Here is a 16,826-nt window from a genome sequence, read left to right as displayed (position 1 = left end):
AGAGAACAAATTATTATGGAATAATTTTAACGCGCATGATTAAAATTTTAGTTAATTGTTATTTAACATTATTGTGCGACGATTTAATAATTTAAAATCCTTTAGCAGTATATGGAAACTGGTAGTTTGTTTAACCGGTATCAAATATTGTGGTATTTTACTAAAATATGTTGAAGAAAATAATAAATGAACAATCAAAGCTATGTCAATGTCGGCTGGGTAAATTCACACCATAATAATGGTACTTTGCTTAAAAAGTTTCAAACAATTGCGTGTTTCAAACAATTCACAATTGAACCCGCCGCCGCGGTGGGTCTTCATACATTTTAAGATAACACAATTGAAGAACACGACTTATTCAAAGTAGCCCTTTACACGCGTTGTGTTTTCTGATTATACGCAACTTCAAAAGCCACGTAGATCATTTCAGTATGCTTCAGTAAAGACTAAAGACCTACTTAGGCCACAGAATAAATAATAGTACTACCGTTCAGAAAGGAAACTTCCTACAAATCCGAAGTTTGACAGCGGTTCAGGGTCGACTCATGCTGTCCCTTTCTAATATATGGCACTATCCCTTTCGGCTGTTTAGGGTTGTCAAAATTCAAGTTATTATCTTATTTGTGGTCGTGCACGCAAAGGGACGTCAAGTTGTGCTAACCCTAATAATTGCTCGGATCAATGCTGAGCCGAACGGAGCCGAGTTTGCCCGAAGGGAGGAGTTCGCACCCCTGCTTAGGCTGCGTTTCGACCAAAGACGTGCGAGGGATGCGTAGCGAGGGATGTGTTTGTTAAGAACCAATAGAATCACTCTTCATTTGTTTTGCTCACTCAGCGTGCAGTGATTCTATTGGTTCTTAAGAGGCCGTAGTCGATTTTGGAGCACAAATTAAAAATTGATAGATTTAGTCGTTGAAATTATACACGTTTTGTTACGTAATATCTAAATAACAAGTATTGATTTCTATTAGCACGTCTTCTCATCTTGCCTTTTAATAATGAGGTCGCGAGCGTGCGTCACCGGTAATGCATGAAGAGAAGGGGCAGTTTTTAAAAATTCATCAGAAATTCATGGTGGTAAATTATACAAATTGATGTATAAGAATAGTTTCAGCAAATGTTGTAGATTGTTTAAGTATCAATATTACGTTGAAATTAAGTCAATTTTTAGAGAAATTGTCACTTGTTTTGAAGTAATTTCTGGAGAAAATTGATTTCGTCTAACTTTCATTTACACTACTTCAAAGTCATAATAATAAAAATGTAGTCTGATAAACGTCAAGTACAGGATATGTATAATACAAAATTACCATGTTTAGCAGTCCAAACTTTACGAAATTTACAAATAAGAGCGACAAAATCAGTGCTTTACGCGCGTTTACCTAAACGTCCATCAGAAAAGCAAACATTACTAATTTAGTGAGTCTGTTTTCAAAAAATTGATCTGATAAAAGGTAAGATAAGAAGGCGTGCTAATAGAAACCAGTACTTGTTATTTCAATTAGGTATCAAAAGGTGTAAAATTTCACGGACTAAATCTATCAATTTTACATTTTTGCGACTAAAATCGACACCGGCCTCTTAAAAACAAATCCCTCGCTTCGCATCTTCGCACGTCTGTGGTGGAAACGCAGCCTTAATGGTGCATGTTAGATGACTCGCATTCATTAAGCATTGACCCTCTCATACCACAGACCCATACTATGTATGAGAGACAGCCGCTCATTTGAAAGGGTAAAATATATCTTTATATGTATATAAATGCACGTGTCCTGACTGACTGATTCATCAACGCAGAGCCGGAACTACAAAAGTTAGAAGTTGAAATTTGATACTAATCCAGCGGTGTCAGCATGGTTGCATTTTTATCACCTGTCACTATGCCTGTCAGTTTCGCACTTACATACTTGTTAGAACGTGACAGGCATGGTGACAGGCGATAAAAATGCAACCATGCTGACACCGCTGGATTAGTATCAAATTTCAACTTCTAACTTTTGTAGTTCCGGCTCTGCCCGCCGAGAAAACTTTTTTCAGCGTTTTTGAAAATTCATCCTCCATGGTGGTAAAACAGGGGTTGAAAGTTTGTATGGAGATCAATCATTTTTTGAGTGCGGGACTTGAATTTTTGTATAAAGGCATATTATAAGAAAACAAGAATAGTAATATCAGCGTTTTAAAAAAATTATCTCCTAAAAGGGTTAAAAGGGAATTGAAAGTTTGACTCCATTACAAATGCTTTAAACGTAAGTTTCGCGAACCTAGTATTTAAGTTTAAAATGTACCATACCTTTTTGAAAAAAATAAATAAAAATAAAAAATTCTTTCATTTCTTGCATTTTTTTTTATAGTGGACCTGAAAATCTTCTAAGGGGTTTAAGAGGGATTATATCGAGAACAATTTTTTTCAGTTACGAGTAGGGGCTTGAAACTTCGTAGGCGTTCGTTAATGTCATGCTTTGATTATTAACGAATGATTAACCGTCCCTACTCTAAAAGAGAGCTCTTTTGCTGCATAGGTGTTCTATGCTCATGTAGAATATATAACCACCAACATACAAATCCACGTGTACGAAGTCGCGGGCAACAGCTAGTGTAAGTATAAATTTCTAAAGAACGAAAACCTAAAAAAGAAAGTTCTATTCCTTGTTCTAGGTTTTTTTTAATGTTTTAATGCTCTCTTAATTTCTGATTTCTCAATTTTTGGCTCATATGGGAGCTGTGGTATGTATATAGTTATGGAAGGGTACGAGTATTAGGATCGTTAATTAAATACTTCGGTTTTTGTTCTTCATGGCGTACTACACTACTCGTACTCTACATACAAAGCCAAAACGTTAGGAAAATAATAACTTAAACTACCCGTGTCTACTAATGATGTGGAATATTGACAAGATAAGTACGTGGGGAGCTCCTGCAAAATCATTACCGAACTATTAATTTCACTATTAGTAATATAATTCTAATAGGATAGCGTCTGGTCTACATTCTGTTAAGTCCACAAAGTCATAATGCTTAATAATGTGAAGTCTTCGCAAGGGACTCTATAACTACAGTGTTAAACTCCGACAAAATATCTATCGCTCGTACCACCTTACGAATAAAGACTATTTCTGATCAACGCACGTCAGCTGCTAAAATGCAAGCATAATCTGTACCTAGTTAGCAGCTCGTTAGCGGTAAGTGATTACCAACGAAGCAGGTCGCAAATGTGCTGCTTTATTTCTGTTAAGACCGAGTTCGTGTTAGTGCGAACTGATTGGGATGCATTTGAAAACCCTTTTGCATTGTTAGCAGCTTGAAAAGGGCAAACAGAGGGCTAAGATACGAGTATTGAACTCCGGAAGTTGCTTCATGCAGACGACATGTGACATACACATACAGTCAATCAGTGTCAAGTCAAATAACAAAAATGAATTTCATTCCGTCCAGCAAAGAACCATTTCTTATGGAATAATATACAAATAATTATTAGTAGGATTACTAGGAATCAATCATCGATTGCAATGGTTATTGTTTCTAGCGATCACTAAACGAGCGAGTAGGAACATAAATTGATTGTTCCTGGAACAATACTTTCATATAGGTACTTGTTACGCGTGGTTCATCCAGTGTTAGCTATGTGTATACATGTGCGCACATTACAATCTATCAGGTTTAAGAATAGCATGCATGGGGACTATACAGGTTATCGAGATATTCAGGATGGACGGTGTTATGAGTCTTTATATTTATTTTATTATTATTTTTCATTTAGATGTATCAAAATTTAACGATCGTATGCACTAATATTGTCTTCGGTTACCGCGATAGTTACTCATGAAATAAAACTATGAAAACAACAACACAACACACACACAACAACAACACAACTACAATTTAGGAGGGAATTAAATCTTCTCGGGTCCGTGGTGTAAGGGTTGGAGCCGGCGTAGTTTTTTTATCGCGTGTATATATATATATATATATATATATATATCTTTACTTGAAAATAATTGTAGTGTATAACTAGCCTTATGAACCGATTTTGCATGTACAACCAGCCTTAAAGTTTATAGTCTATGATTGTTCATTATTTTAGTATGTGGGTATTTTTGCACTTTGTAATTTTTCCGTCACCCGTTGACCACGAACGCTGTAAAGGGTTCGAAACGTCGGGATGTATTATAAATTCAATATACGCGATATAATCCGTTTTCATAGTTTTATTTGATCGTTGTTTTATTGCAGTGTAGGTAGAACATCAAAGCTCATTTCGTCGTCGGCTTATCCATTTAAATTTAGAATTTATTTATTAAGTCAATTTCTTAAATGCCAGTCTAAAAATCATTGACATAATAAAAATCCTGAAGAATTTTTAATAATTTCGTCGAGTTATGCACAATCATTGCTGTTTACCTTTAGCTGCTTCAAGTTATTAAGAAGTCCTACAGCAACGAGAACCCCTTGAGTACAAAGGCGGATTCCATTCCAAAAATCTCTTTTCTTCCGCTCGCTCCGAGGATCCAGCTAAATTCAGGAAAGTATCTACTTAAATTATATCATAAGATATTTACAAACCCCGCAACTTTAGAGTACCAAATATTTGTATTACGTCCTTGAGATTTAAGGACCTCTGTGCATAATTAAATACCGTTCCATACTTTAGTTCTTTTATATCTTCATTAGTAGATTCATCTTTATTCATATTTTAACGCCCTATTATAGCCTTGTGGAGATTATTTTAGCGCTGAATTTGAATTATTTACGTAAAATGTAGACAAGATGGAACAATAATTGAGACACATTAAATCAATTTCTAAAACGAAAACATCTATCTATTTAGCTCGTGTTTCTAGAATTGGGTGAAATCGTGAAACTTGACACCCACCTAACATCAATTTTGCTCTTTATCTTAAAGCACGAAGTTACTTTTCTGATAAAATTTGTAATCAGATACGAGCGTTATACTTATAACATATTCGTTAAATAAGTGCAACTGGATAATGTTGTCTTTTAATCTAACACTCCCATGGCCATTTTCAGAATTAACATATAAATGGAAGTGGTACCTTTTGATGTTTGTTCCTACGCCTTTTAGTGAACCTTTTGCTGGTGATTGGACCCCCAATCACCCAAACATCGTGTTATATACTTTGTCTAACGGTAACAACGCCAAACGTTAACTAATTGTACCTTTGTCATGTACAGAACACCAGACATATTATTATGCCCGTGACGTCCTATTATAACATGAACCAATTAAAGACGACCCATGGATGTTCATTGAAATACACTTGTCACAAATATGTGAGCAGGGGCTCGGGGATCCATCAACATTGGTTTAATTCAGGGCTGTTGTCTTTGTAAACATTGGGTCAGGTGAACGAAATTGTGCCTAATTTTCGGGTCGTTCGTAGGAACCATAAATTCTAACGAGGCTCGCTTATTAAGCCACATACGTGACAGTACGTTTGAAATACAAACAGATAATTAAATTTTACTGTCACCTAATGAACCCCAATTTTTGAATTAAATTAACAAAGCGGTTGTTGGAGGCCCTTTGATGGGAAGGTATGGAGGGGGAAATGTAAATATGTACATTTATGGGTTTGACTTTGAACTTCAGAGCTATATATTATTTATACTAATATATTGACGCCACCATTTAGCCCACAGTAGTTATAAGGTTGTCGAATGTACAGATAGGTACCTACTTAATTGAATTGTAAATTTCACCCCAGGAAAGTTATTTTCGGCATGCCGTGCGTTGTCTTCGAGTTACCCCGCCATACCTTAAATGTCGGTATGTTTCACCAAAGATAGATATAACTCCGTAATACTAGTAGATAGATACAGTCTAAGGAAAAAACGTGCCTCGAAAATCACGAAAATTTGATTCTCGATCAGATGGCGCCACTAGCTTTGGCCTACTCTCGTATAGTTTCGTTTGTTATTTATGATTCAAGGCAAAATCATATAAAAATAATTAATGCAAATAAAAAAATCATTTATCCATATTTAAATACATTTTAACGTATTTTTATAAATCTTCATTTTTAGTTTTAAAGTATGTCGATAGATGGCAGTGAATTTACAGTAGTTACAAAATTTACTATGACAGTACCGCTCTATCTTATTATATCCTCTTTGCTTTCACCAACAAGTGGCATGATCGCCTCAAAAACACCTTAATTTTTAACGTTTTAAATTATTGAAATATAAAAATTTGTCAAATTTCGTGCATCATCAATTCATCACAATTGAAGATACTAACTAAACATAAATATCTATGCACACTATTTCAAACAATAAGGTTTAATTGTGCGTCAATTTATTAAATTGTTATGCTCGTTATTCCAAAAAAATATCGTCACAAAGCAGCAATCATAAAGACGTCTAAGCATATTTTTCACTGACACAGCTTTGCTTTATTCTTTCAAGCAGCAATCGGGGTAAAGGTCTGATTCGGATAGAAATGAAAGACGTCATTGTAGCGAATAAACAAATTGGCGCAGTGAAAAATATCCATTCAAGAACAATGTTCAGTTGTTGATTGGCAAAACGAGCAAAGATGCTTAGCTGTGGACGTTAAAGGGATGTGTTCGCTTAGTTTTGAAACCTAACCTGATGTAGGTATTTAAAACGTAAAAAATTACGTTGAAAAGAGAGATAAAAGACTGATAAGAGATGGATTAAGTGGCTGCGGCTGGTAGAGTGGAGACCTTGGGGAGAGTCACGCCCAGTAGGAAAGCCAAAAAAGCGTTGGTATGGAATAACATTGTTAACAGAACTACTTAGTATTGTAAGGAAGGTACATAATACATAATTTTTTGAACTCAAATTCAACGAAATTTTCCGCGCAAGGTTGTTTAAAAGCTATTTCCAAGCATAATGCAGTCATACGTATATGGTGCTCTGATTATTTGGCACTAGAAATCGTTCGTCTTAACGAACTCTCTAAAATGACTTTCTCATAAATAACAAATGAAGAGCACAATATAATATATAATTATACACTGTTTGGACAGTTGTGAAAAACATGTTCTTTGGCGTGGTGTTACTATTATCAATAAAATATATTCGTAGGTGTTATCAACTGTTTTCAACAAAATATCGTCAGGTTTCAAGTAGATTTGTAAAACTAACAAGTTTAATTAAAACTACGATCTTAGAATTTCTTGGCGCCAGGTACCTAATTCTGTACGTTTCCTACTTATCCCTAATCACTACTTAAACATATTTTGTCATTTGTTATTTACCAGTCGTTTTTCGGTGAAGAAAAATATCGTGAAGAAACCGGACTAATCCCGATACTACCGACTAGTTTGAAAGTCAGACGGTCACTTTCGTAAAAACTACTACGCCAAGCCCACCCCAGACCCGTGGCAAAAAGAACGACGCGAGGAGTATGAAGATAATAATGTTATGATGTAATGTTTAAGATTGTCTAAAGCCTGAGCAAATTTAATAGTATTTTGGTCGGTAGCTTTTGAATGTATTTTAAATGCAGTTAATTCATTGATACACTTTGGAGCCCAAACTCAGATTGTTTTATTAAATAGTTTCTATGTTAACATTCGGTTTGGATCTTTCATCATCAGCATGATGATACCATAACATTAGTGAGGTAGACTTTTAAAAGCAAAGTTAACGGGATGACCTCGCAAACGATTTTAATATCATCATTTGAATTAAAGATAACATCCTAATTAAATGAATTTCCAAATTTTTGTTCATATTAAATTATGACTTAATTTGTTCATATAAATGTATTTTCTTTAATTATACAAGTATAACATTAATTTATGAAATAATTCTAAAACTTTTTTCGCTTTGCCTTAAGCGAAAAAAAAATCGACTTTAATGACATTTTCATATAAATCACGAGAATTACGTTAAAAGTGAATTGCGTATGCAAAATGTCAGGCGAGTTCAACGTGCCATATGATAGCTGGTTATTAATAAGATAAATTTGTAATTTTCTCTGTTAATTTAAAAGTTAATTAATAGGCACTTCACAGCGTTTTAAGGCCCATACCATGTTTCACACGTAATTAACTTAGTATTTAATTTGCTCGTACTAGTACTGCTCATATTGTAGTATTGTATGTTTAAATCATCCAAATTTTTAAATTTTCCAGCGCTTTATCCTTTAAACCCTAAAACTTAAACTTAAAACCCCTTTCCAGAAATAATGGAACCTAACTTCGAATCCTTACAGGGTGACATAAAACAAGTTATTGATTCTTTTACTGATTTCTTATGACTGATATTTTTTATCCAAATATAACATTTTACTATTAATATAAATCATGGCTCATGCCCAATCTAACCCTCTTATTCATAAAACTTTACAAGTCTCAATTGTTTAATTTATGATTTATCTCTTTCTTACACATAAATGTCAAAATGACAGATTAAGACAAATGATTAATAGCTAATTGAGGCTCATAAGACTTTATAACTACTATACACAGGTAAACAAATTTTGGCATTGTTAAAAAAAAAAACAATAAAGATATGTACAGTCAAGGGAATAAAATATATACACAATCCTAAAGTTTCAAAAATATGTGTACGCTCTTACACCTTAGACTTTAAAGTCGTGTTCACATATTTTTGAACCATTTCAATTCAATTCAATTTATTTATTTAAGACAACACTGGCCCATAACGGTTAGTAACAATTAAGATTAAAAACTAAGTGTTAGTGGAACAAAAAACAGAAAGCGACAAAACAAAAACAGACAGCAATAACATTCTTACAACTATCACCTAATAGCGGTTATGACACATTCAAAATGCCGCATTATAGGTGAGTCGTATCGGCCCGCAACAGTGGTCAGGATGGGGTTGGAGGCTCCAAACTCCAAAGCTCCAACTTGGAGCTGGCCCGCACTCTGCAGAGCAACGAGGCAATTCTCTTGCGTATTATGGCATAGTAGACATCCGTGTGAGCTTGCGCAAACATGCCCGATGCGCTGCAGAAACGGGACAGCCCCAACAACATCCTGAAACCATTATTATATTGGACGCGCAGGGAACTGATGGTCTTCTGCGTATAACGAGTCCAGAGGCTGCACGTGTAGAACACCTGACAATAGGCTTTAAATAACGTTACTTTTACCTGTTGGCTACATCGTGCAAACCTCCTTATTAGCATGTTGCATCGGACTGCCAGTGCCCTGCGCTCCCTTTCTATATCTAATTGGTCTTTAAGGTCGTCGGTGACATAGTGTCCAAGATACTCTGAATCGATTTGCTTTCGACTGTATTTCATAAAATTGTTAGCCATCTGATTTTGTTTATTTCTGATCACTTGTTAAATTTTACCCCGTACAAAGTAGTGTTTGTTACGTCGAATAAGTCTTGTATGCAAATTTTGGAATACATTCCCCTTAAGCTGCACTCCGCAGTGCATGCGAAATTCAGACAAATTAACAGCAGCTGTGAGCTAATTGGTGAACGCATTTAGGTTTATGAATAAGCGCGATGTAATCAAGATTTACTGCCAATCTTGCTTTTGTTTGAATTTCAATATAGAAACTTTAATACTAATTCTAGCTTAATTTACGATATCCATAGGAAAGATCCGGCTCACGTCGTCGTTCAGGAATCATTCTGTGTGTGTTGTAAAGCTTGATTTTTCTGATGTCTGGTAATATAATTCAAGAAAGATTTTAGAAAAATATAAAATGTCGGATGTAGAATAGTTATTTACGATACAAGTGCGGAAAATAGGAAATACGAAACGAGTGGCGATAAATTAAAACACGACCGCAGGGAGTGTTTTAAATCGACACGAGTTGCGAATTACCTATTCGCACGCGTGTCGTACAACGTTTTACAGTACATATGGCCCTTTAAACTTTCGACATATGCACGAAAAGTGCTCTTTTCCGTACTAGTGCGAGAAAGTAGCACCATATGTACTGTAAAATAAGTTTAGGTATACGTTCCAGCTATGGTTTATAAAAAAATATTTATGATATAAGCTAAATAATCGCAATAAACAAGATATATGCAATTGAATGAATCTACAGTAAGTACTCCTCAATGGGTTAAAAATAGTACTAAAAATCGTGAGACAGAAAATATTCGTAATCTGGAGACTGAAAACTCAGCATTACCTAAACTTTACACAAGGGGGGACGAATTTGAAATGTATTTATTCCCTAAATTACTGTAGGTTATTTGTTTTTCAGAACCTATTTCCACTATACAATAACGGTTAGTTCTTCAAACCCGTATCTGCCTGAAGCGTAGATTTCAATAAAAAACCTTATTCCGTTTAAATAACGTATAATTTTCTAATACACACGTATGCGAGATGTGAAGTCGTCACAGAAAATTCGATGTTGGACGATACAAAGAGAAGCGCTCGGGCTTGTTATAGAAACGCTCTAAATCAAATTTCCTTTGTAGCAAATATGGTAAGGAGTATTCTATTGTTGTTACTATTTCAATCAACCTATACGTCTGAGTATTTGAGAACTTTTGCCAAAATGCATCGAAATTCGCTCGGACAAAGAGATTACTTTCTTCTTTTTTTAATGCTACCTATCTGCTAAGGAATGGATCTCTCATCTTCCGTCTAAATTTCCAGATTAGTGTAGCTTAACAATAGGGTGGTTCAAAAAACCTTTTTTTTTCAGACAGGGCACCCCCTTATTTTGTTACACTTATTATGCTGATAAAATACACCAAGTTGTGTGACTTTATCTCAACTAAAAGTGGGTGCTCAACCACTTAGATTTTTTTGTTGTAAGAATTTTTTTTTAAAATAAGTAAATTTTTTAGATTTTTTGTTTAAGTATCTGATTTCATACTATTGTGATTTATGAGTTTTGACGTAGACAAACATTATTATTTTTATTTTTTATAAATTTTCGAAAGTTATATTTTTAGAATATCATTTTAAAGCCATAAAAAATAGAAATAAAAATGGTTTTTCACTTATTCACTTATAAATCACACTTTCAACTAATGTGAAAACAACTATTCAACGTTAATTTTTTTGGATTTCATACAACGTAGAAAATTTTTAGTGGTTGAGCAACCCCTTGTAGTTGAGATAAAGTTACAAAAAATGTCGTATTTTATCGGCATAATAAGTGTAACAAAATAAGGGGGTGCCGCTTCTTCACTTTTATTTTTATTTCAAACGTCAAATTTCTATGAAATTGTGACGTACAAAAATAACACTTGCACTGCGTGTGCTATCAAAACCGTTGCAGACTTATCTAGGTCTGACTCTACATATTTAATCATAGTTGTAAAGATAACATAATCGATATTTCGTGCGGCAATTAACTGGCACTCCTAAATATTTTTAACAAGGTAGTATCTTCTTTCCTCCTCTACCCGTAGCATGAGTCACTAACAGTGTCAAATCTGACATATACTCTAACGTCTAAGTAATTTACTTTATATACATCTCGCTCGCACTAATATGTGCGTACGAGCGAGATGCATAGAAAGTAAGTTACGTTACGTTCACGCCAGCGTTATGTCAGTGCCAAACTGATGGTAGCCGACGTAGCCGTACTCAACACTTCAAATCATTTCTATAAATTAGACGAAAATTAAATAAATTAGACGAAAAATGTATTTTTATAGTTTTAGTAGAATTTATTTATTTATTTTTACCGTGTTAATATTTTTATTTTTATATTTTTTGTGTATTTCTTGATATAATATTAAATTTGAAGAAAATACAAGGTTTTATTATTATATTCCCCATTTTAAAGTTAAACATATTTTTGGCCGCCTAATTAGATTGCTCAAAATCTACGCATGTGTGCGTGGCAGCGAAAAAGTTAAAAACGATCTACATGGTTATGGGTTAATCTATAAATAACAAACGTTAGTGTTCTAGATTCTAGTGTAAACTCTAGTTTTCTTTAAAATATAAATTTTAATATGAAAAAAACAAACTATTATAAGTTAAGTTTCAATACAATCCAAATTTTCTGTAAAAATTAATTTCATTAGACATTAAACTACCAGTATTTTACTACCATTGCGATGTTTACCCGAAATGGCACAATTTACAGCGCAAATTAAAATTGTTTTGGGATAAAAAAAACTAATAATGTAACGCATTGCGTAGTATTCAGTACCTAAACTCTCCTAGCTCCTCTGGGTTCCGGCTTGCATTATGGTTTCATTGAAAGAAAATGCACAGTGTTCTAGAATCCTCCAGAGAGAGGTATTTTGTAGTAAAATGTGTTTTGTGTTTCTTGGAATATGAAATGAGGAGAGGTTCGCTTGATACTGTTATGTAGTGTTTCGTAATGTTTTCTTTATGGATTGTATTGCATAAGGAAATATGAAAGCGAGGAAGAGATGTTTTCCATGATTATATTTAAAAAAAATTGTAGCTTTTGAAAATTAGCTAAACAAGATTCATAGTTTAGTTAGTAATTCCTTAGAAATAAATTTACTTTTATATTTCATATATGTTATATTTAAAATAATAACCTTTTGTATCTTTCTTGGTTTTTATATTTAAATCGTAAATCGTTATCTGTCACAAATAGTTACAAAAAACTCCGATAAGATATATTATGTGATAATCGCTAGTGATATTACTGTGTAAATAAATATTTGATATTAGCAAGGTTAAAGAAGGTTAAGTTCACATTAAGTGAACAGAGATAAAAATAAATGAATACAACTTAAATTAGGGCATTTTTATAATTATCCCAAGTACTAGATTTAAAATAATTGTCAGTTTTGTAACGCATTTTCAAACACATTTTGTATGTAAAATAAAATTCATAATAATTACTATCCAGATTGATTAGTACTCAATGTACTTTAAAACCTTTGTAAAATATAAAAATAATACAGACCGGGTCCCTTGCCAAAGTTCAGCGACAGCCGGTATAGTTAAAAACTTGATAGTGAGCGCTAAAATTAGAACGTTTGTACCGACTACTTTTATATCTGCAATATTTTTGAGCGATTTGAAGAACTAGTGAAATTCGTTCGGCAGCGTGCCGCCTCCGTGGCGCAATGGTTAGCGCGTTCGGCTGTTAACCGAAAGGTTGGTGGTTCGAGCCCACCCGGGGGCGATTATTTTATGTTATTTTTCTAGAATTACCCCATATATATTAATGACGTAAAATCTACATCAATACAATAGTTATAAAGGCCAACTATGGACATATAATATATGTAGGTTGATTAAGATGTTTATTTTTTATTTAATATGATGTGCCTTACAGAACAGCAGCTGGTTTCAGTAAATTGTTCAACGCCTCCGTGGCGCAATGGTTAGCGCGTTCGGCTGTTAACCGAAAGGTTGGTGGTTCGAGCCCACCCGGGGGCGAAAATTTTTGCTACTTCCCTAGAATTACCTAATTAATATGAATTAATGACGTCAAAGTTTGAAAAATCTCCATCGCAGTGATAAAGGGAAACTATGAACGGTGTGAGGCTTGATTAAGATGTTTATTTATTTATTTTAATATTTATGTGCCTTACAGAACAGCTAGTTTTACTCAATTGTTCAACGTTCGGCTGTTAACCGAAAGGTTGGTAGTTCGAGACCACCCGCGGGCGAAACATTGCACCGCGGAGGCGTTGTATGTGTTACTGAAACCAGCTATGTAAAGTAACTTGGTACGTGAATATAAAAATAAACTTCACCTTAATTAATCATCTTAGTACTACCTTTATTGTTTCTGTAAATAATCTGTCAAACTTTAGATTATTAATTCAAATATCGTTTTTAAAACGAAGACAAAATAATCGCCCCCGGGTGGGCTCGAACCACCAACCTTTCGGTTAACAGCCGAACGCGCTAACCATTGCGCCACGGAGGCGGTTGTGAGAGTCACTGAAATTGACAACAAGTATTGATTAAAGAAATAATGTTTTGCTCACCAGGCGAATAGCTTGACTCATGTTTGTATCCAGGTTATATAAATAAACTAGCTGTTGCCCGCGACTTCGTACGCGTGGATTTGTATGTTGGTGGTTATATATTCTACATGAGCATAATATAGAACATTATGCAGCAAAAGATATCAGTAGGGACGGTTAATCATTGGTTATAATTATACAACGCATGAAATTTGTCTTTCACAAACTATGAAGTTTCAAGACGCTAACTGAAAAAATTGTTCCCGATATAATCCCTCTCGACCTTCTTAGAAGATTTTCAAGTCCACTATTAAAAAAAAATTTGCTCCCGAAACTATTAATACAAACTTTTCAAAAACGGTGTAAGTAATCAGTTTTCGTTTATTTTAATATAATGCCCTTTTTACCAAGTTTCAAGTTCCTAGCTTAAAATAAAATTTGTACCACATATAAACTTACATCCCCTTTTTAACCCCTTTAGGGGTTAAATTTTTAAGACCGTTGAAATAACTTTTTCGGAATCTTATACAATGCCTTTCTAAGAAGTTTCAAAGCATTTGTAATAGATTCACTTTCAACCCCTTTTTAACCCTTTTAGAGGATGAATATTTAAAAACGCTGAAATTACTTTTCTAGTATTCTAATAATATGCCTTTATTCAAAAATTCAAGTCCCACACTCACATAAATATTTGATCTCCATACAAACTTTCAACACCTTTTTCACCACCTTGGGGGATGAGTTTTTAAAAACGCTGAAATAATTTTCTTGTTTTTTATTATAATTAATAAACATTTATATTATAAAATTTGAACCCCAAGACAAACTTTCATCCCCTTTTTAACCCCCTTAGGGGTTGAATTTCCAAAAACGTCAATATTACTTTTTATTTTGTAATCGGCTATTATGCCTTTCTAGGAAGTTTCAAAGTATTTGTAATGGATTCAAACTTTCAACCCTTTTTTAACCCATTTAGGGGATGAATTTAAAAAAAAGCTGAAATCACTTTTCTTGTATTTTAATAATATGCCTTTATACGAAGTCCCGCACTCAAAAAAATGTATGATCTCCATACAAACTTTCAACCCCTTTTTGACCACCTTAGAGGATGAATTTAGAAAAACCCCTTCTTAGTGGATACTAACGTCATAAAAGCTACCTATGGTGAAAAATTCAGCTCTTTAGGTTCAACGGTTTGGGCTGGGCGTTGATTTAAGTGAGTCAGTCAGTCAGTCAGTCAGGACTTTTACGTTTATATATATAGATTTTTTTAATAGCCTGTTATAGTGTCCCACTGCTGGGCATAGGCCTCTCCCCTAATAATAATGAAAACGGTACATGAATCAAATTTCTTGACTATACAATAAGTAAAATTATATCAAATTATAGTAGTAAGTAACGTCATGCAAAATTTCAATATATATAATTTTTTCAAACAATTCACAAAAGTCATTTTATACATTCCTATGTGATATAATAACAATGGCAATCCTTTATTACTGAAGCTGTTATACACGTCGAGTTTTTTGTTAGTTCACGTGTGGTAAATTAACATACATTTCATTTCATAAGGCACATCATTATTATGTTGTTTTCTTAGCAAACACATATTTTTTTCTTTTAAATTATAACATAATATTATTTACGTCATCAGTTTTCAATTACATACAAATTCATGTATTATGAATTACCTTATATAAATATGTTGAATGGTTTTTAGACAGCTATTTCAATAATTTCATATAAGTACTTACAATAAAATTGTAAGAACATAGTGAGGTAACTGAATGAAATACTCATATGTGGATATTTAATCTAAGCATACTAACATACAAGATATATACAGTGGTACTACGCAAACGAAATTAATAACTAGCTTAAATCTAAAATAGGCCCTTGGGGCATTGTACCAAGAATGCTAGCGGCATTTCCTCGCTGTATCGCAATGCTGATACGTTGTGCGAGGAAGCCGCCAGCTCTTCGGTCACCAGTTACGGTCAACCAGACGCTTCGCGATTTCTGCAAACAACTTGTGCGCGCTGGGACCCCATGGACCTAGAGTACAAACTCCAAATGGAACGAAATGATTCTACCGAGGCTGTTATATTTATTACGTTTTAAAATTTCGACGCTTTCCTAAGCATACTTATGTTTGTCTTGGAAAAAGATAATTTTAATTAACGCGTTTTCCCTAATCCCTATTTATAATGCATACAAAAAGGTCTGATTCTAGTTTTGTCTTTCGTAAAAAGATGTTTTGGTTCCATACCTACCTAAATAATAATCTATGTTTATTCCCTAAATGGCAAAACTATTTCAGACTATATTTTGGTTATTAATTTAATTTGCAAAATGTACTGGCTTTAGAATAATAATGTCAATAAATTGCCTTCAGATTCAGATTCAGATTTTATTTATAAACATACATTAATAAAGTTTACACGTCAATGTCTTATAACTAAGTTCATATAATTTATGAATAAGTATTGCATATTATTTATTTACATGTTTGCCATTGCAGAACCAACAGTAAGTAGGGCTTTATACACAATTTACACATGATAACAGGCGTAAAATATAACACAAAATTTATAATTGGGTGCAACGATCCCTTTGCAGAAACTCGTTAGTACTATAGCATGCTAATTCGATGAGCATGTTTTTAAGCAAACATATTTACAGGCAGTTAAGATAAAGACACAGGGCAAAGCCAGGACTCGATGTTCCCTAAACAGGTCCTGAGCCGGTTGATCGGTTGGCTTTCGTCAATGATGCGCAGCGCTCGTTTTTGCAATCTGGACAGTCTGTCTCGGCCAGCCGATGCCGCCCAGAGATCGACACCTTGTATTAGTATGGAGTGAAAATAGCCATAGTAGGCTTTCTTTAAGTTTTCACTTGTTAACGTTGGTGCCAGTCTCGAGAGGGCTTAGCACGCCAAGGACAGCCTGTCACACGCATAGTCGATGTGCGGA

The 16,826-nt window shown here is 34.0% G+C and overlaps 1 protein-coding gene and 3 non-coding genes across 4 annotated transcripts in view; 2 read left to right on the top strand and 2 right to left on the bottom strand.

The window, feature by feature from the left end:
- Window positions 1-16,826, bottom strand: part of LOC134745462 (collagen alpha-1(XV) chain-like) — a 203,435-nt gene that overhangs the window by 112,129 nt on the left and 74,480 nt on the right. The gene's annotated exons all lie outside the window — the stretch shown is intronic.
- Trnan-guu (transfer RNA asparagine (anticodon GUU)) lies at window positions 12,989-13,061 on the top strand. The gene has a single exon. It is a non-coding gene; the product is annotated as a tRNA-Asn (tRNA).
- Trnan-guu (transfer RNA asparagine (anticodon GUU)) lies at window positions 13,246-13,318 on the top strand. The gene has a single exon. It is a non-coding gene; the product is annotated as a tRNA-Asn (tRNA).
- Window positions 13,742-13,814, bottom strand: Trnan-guu (transfer RNA asparagine (anticodon GUU)). Its single transcript has one exon. It is a non-coding gene; the product is annotated as a tRNA-Asn (tRNA).

Source organism: Cydia strobilella, chromosome 11, assembly GCF_947568885.1.
Source record: "Cydia strobilella chromosome 11, ilCydStro3.1, whole genome shotgun sequence".
Taxonomy (NCBI): Eukaryota; Metazoa; Arthropoda; class Insecta; order Lepidoptera; family Tortricidae; genus Cydia; species Cydia strobilella.
The sequence above is the reverse complement of the archived record's forward strand: the minus strand, read 5'-3'. Positions and strand labels throughout refer to the sequence as shown.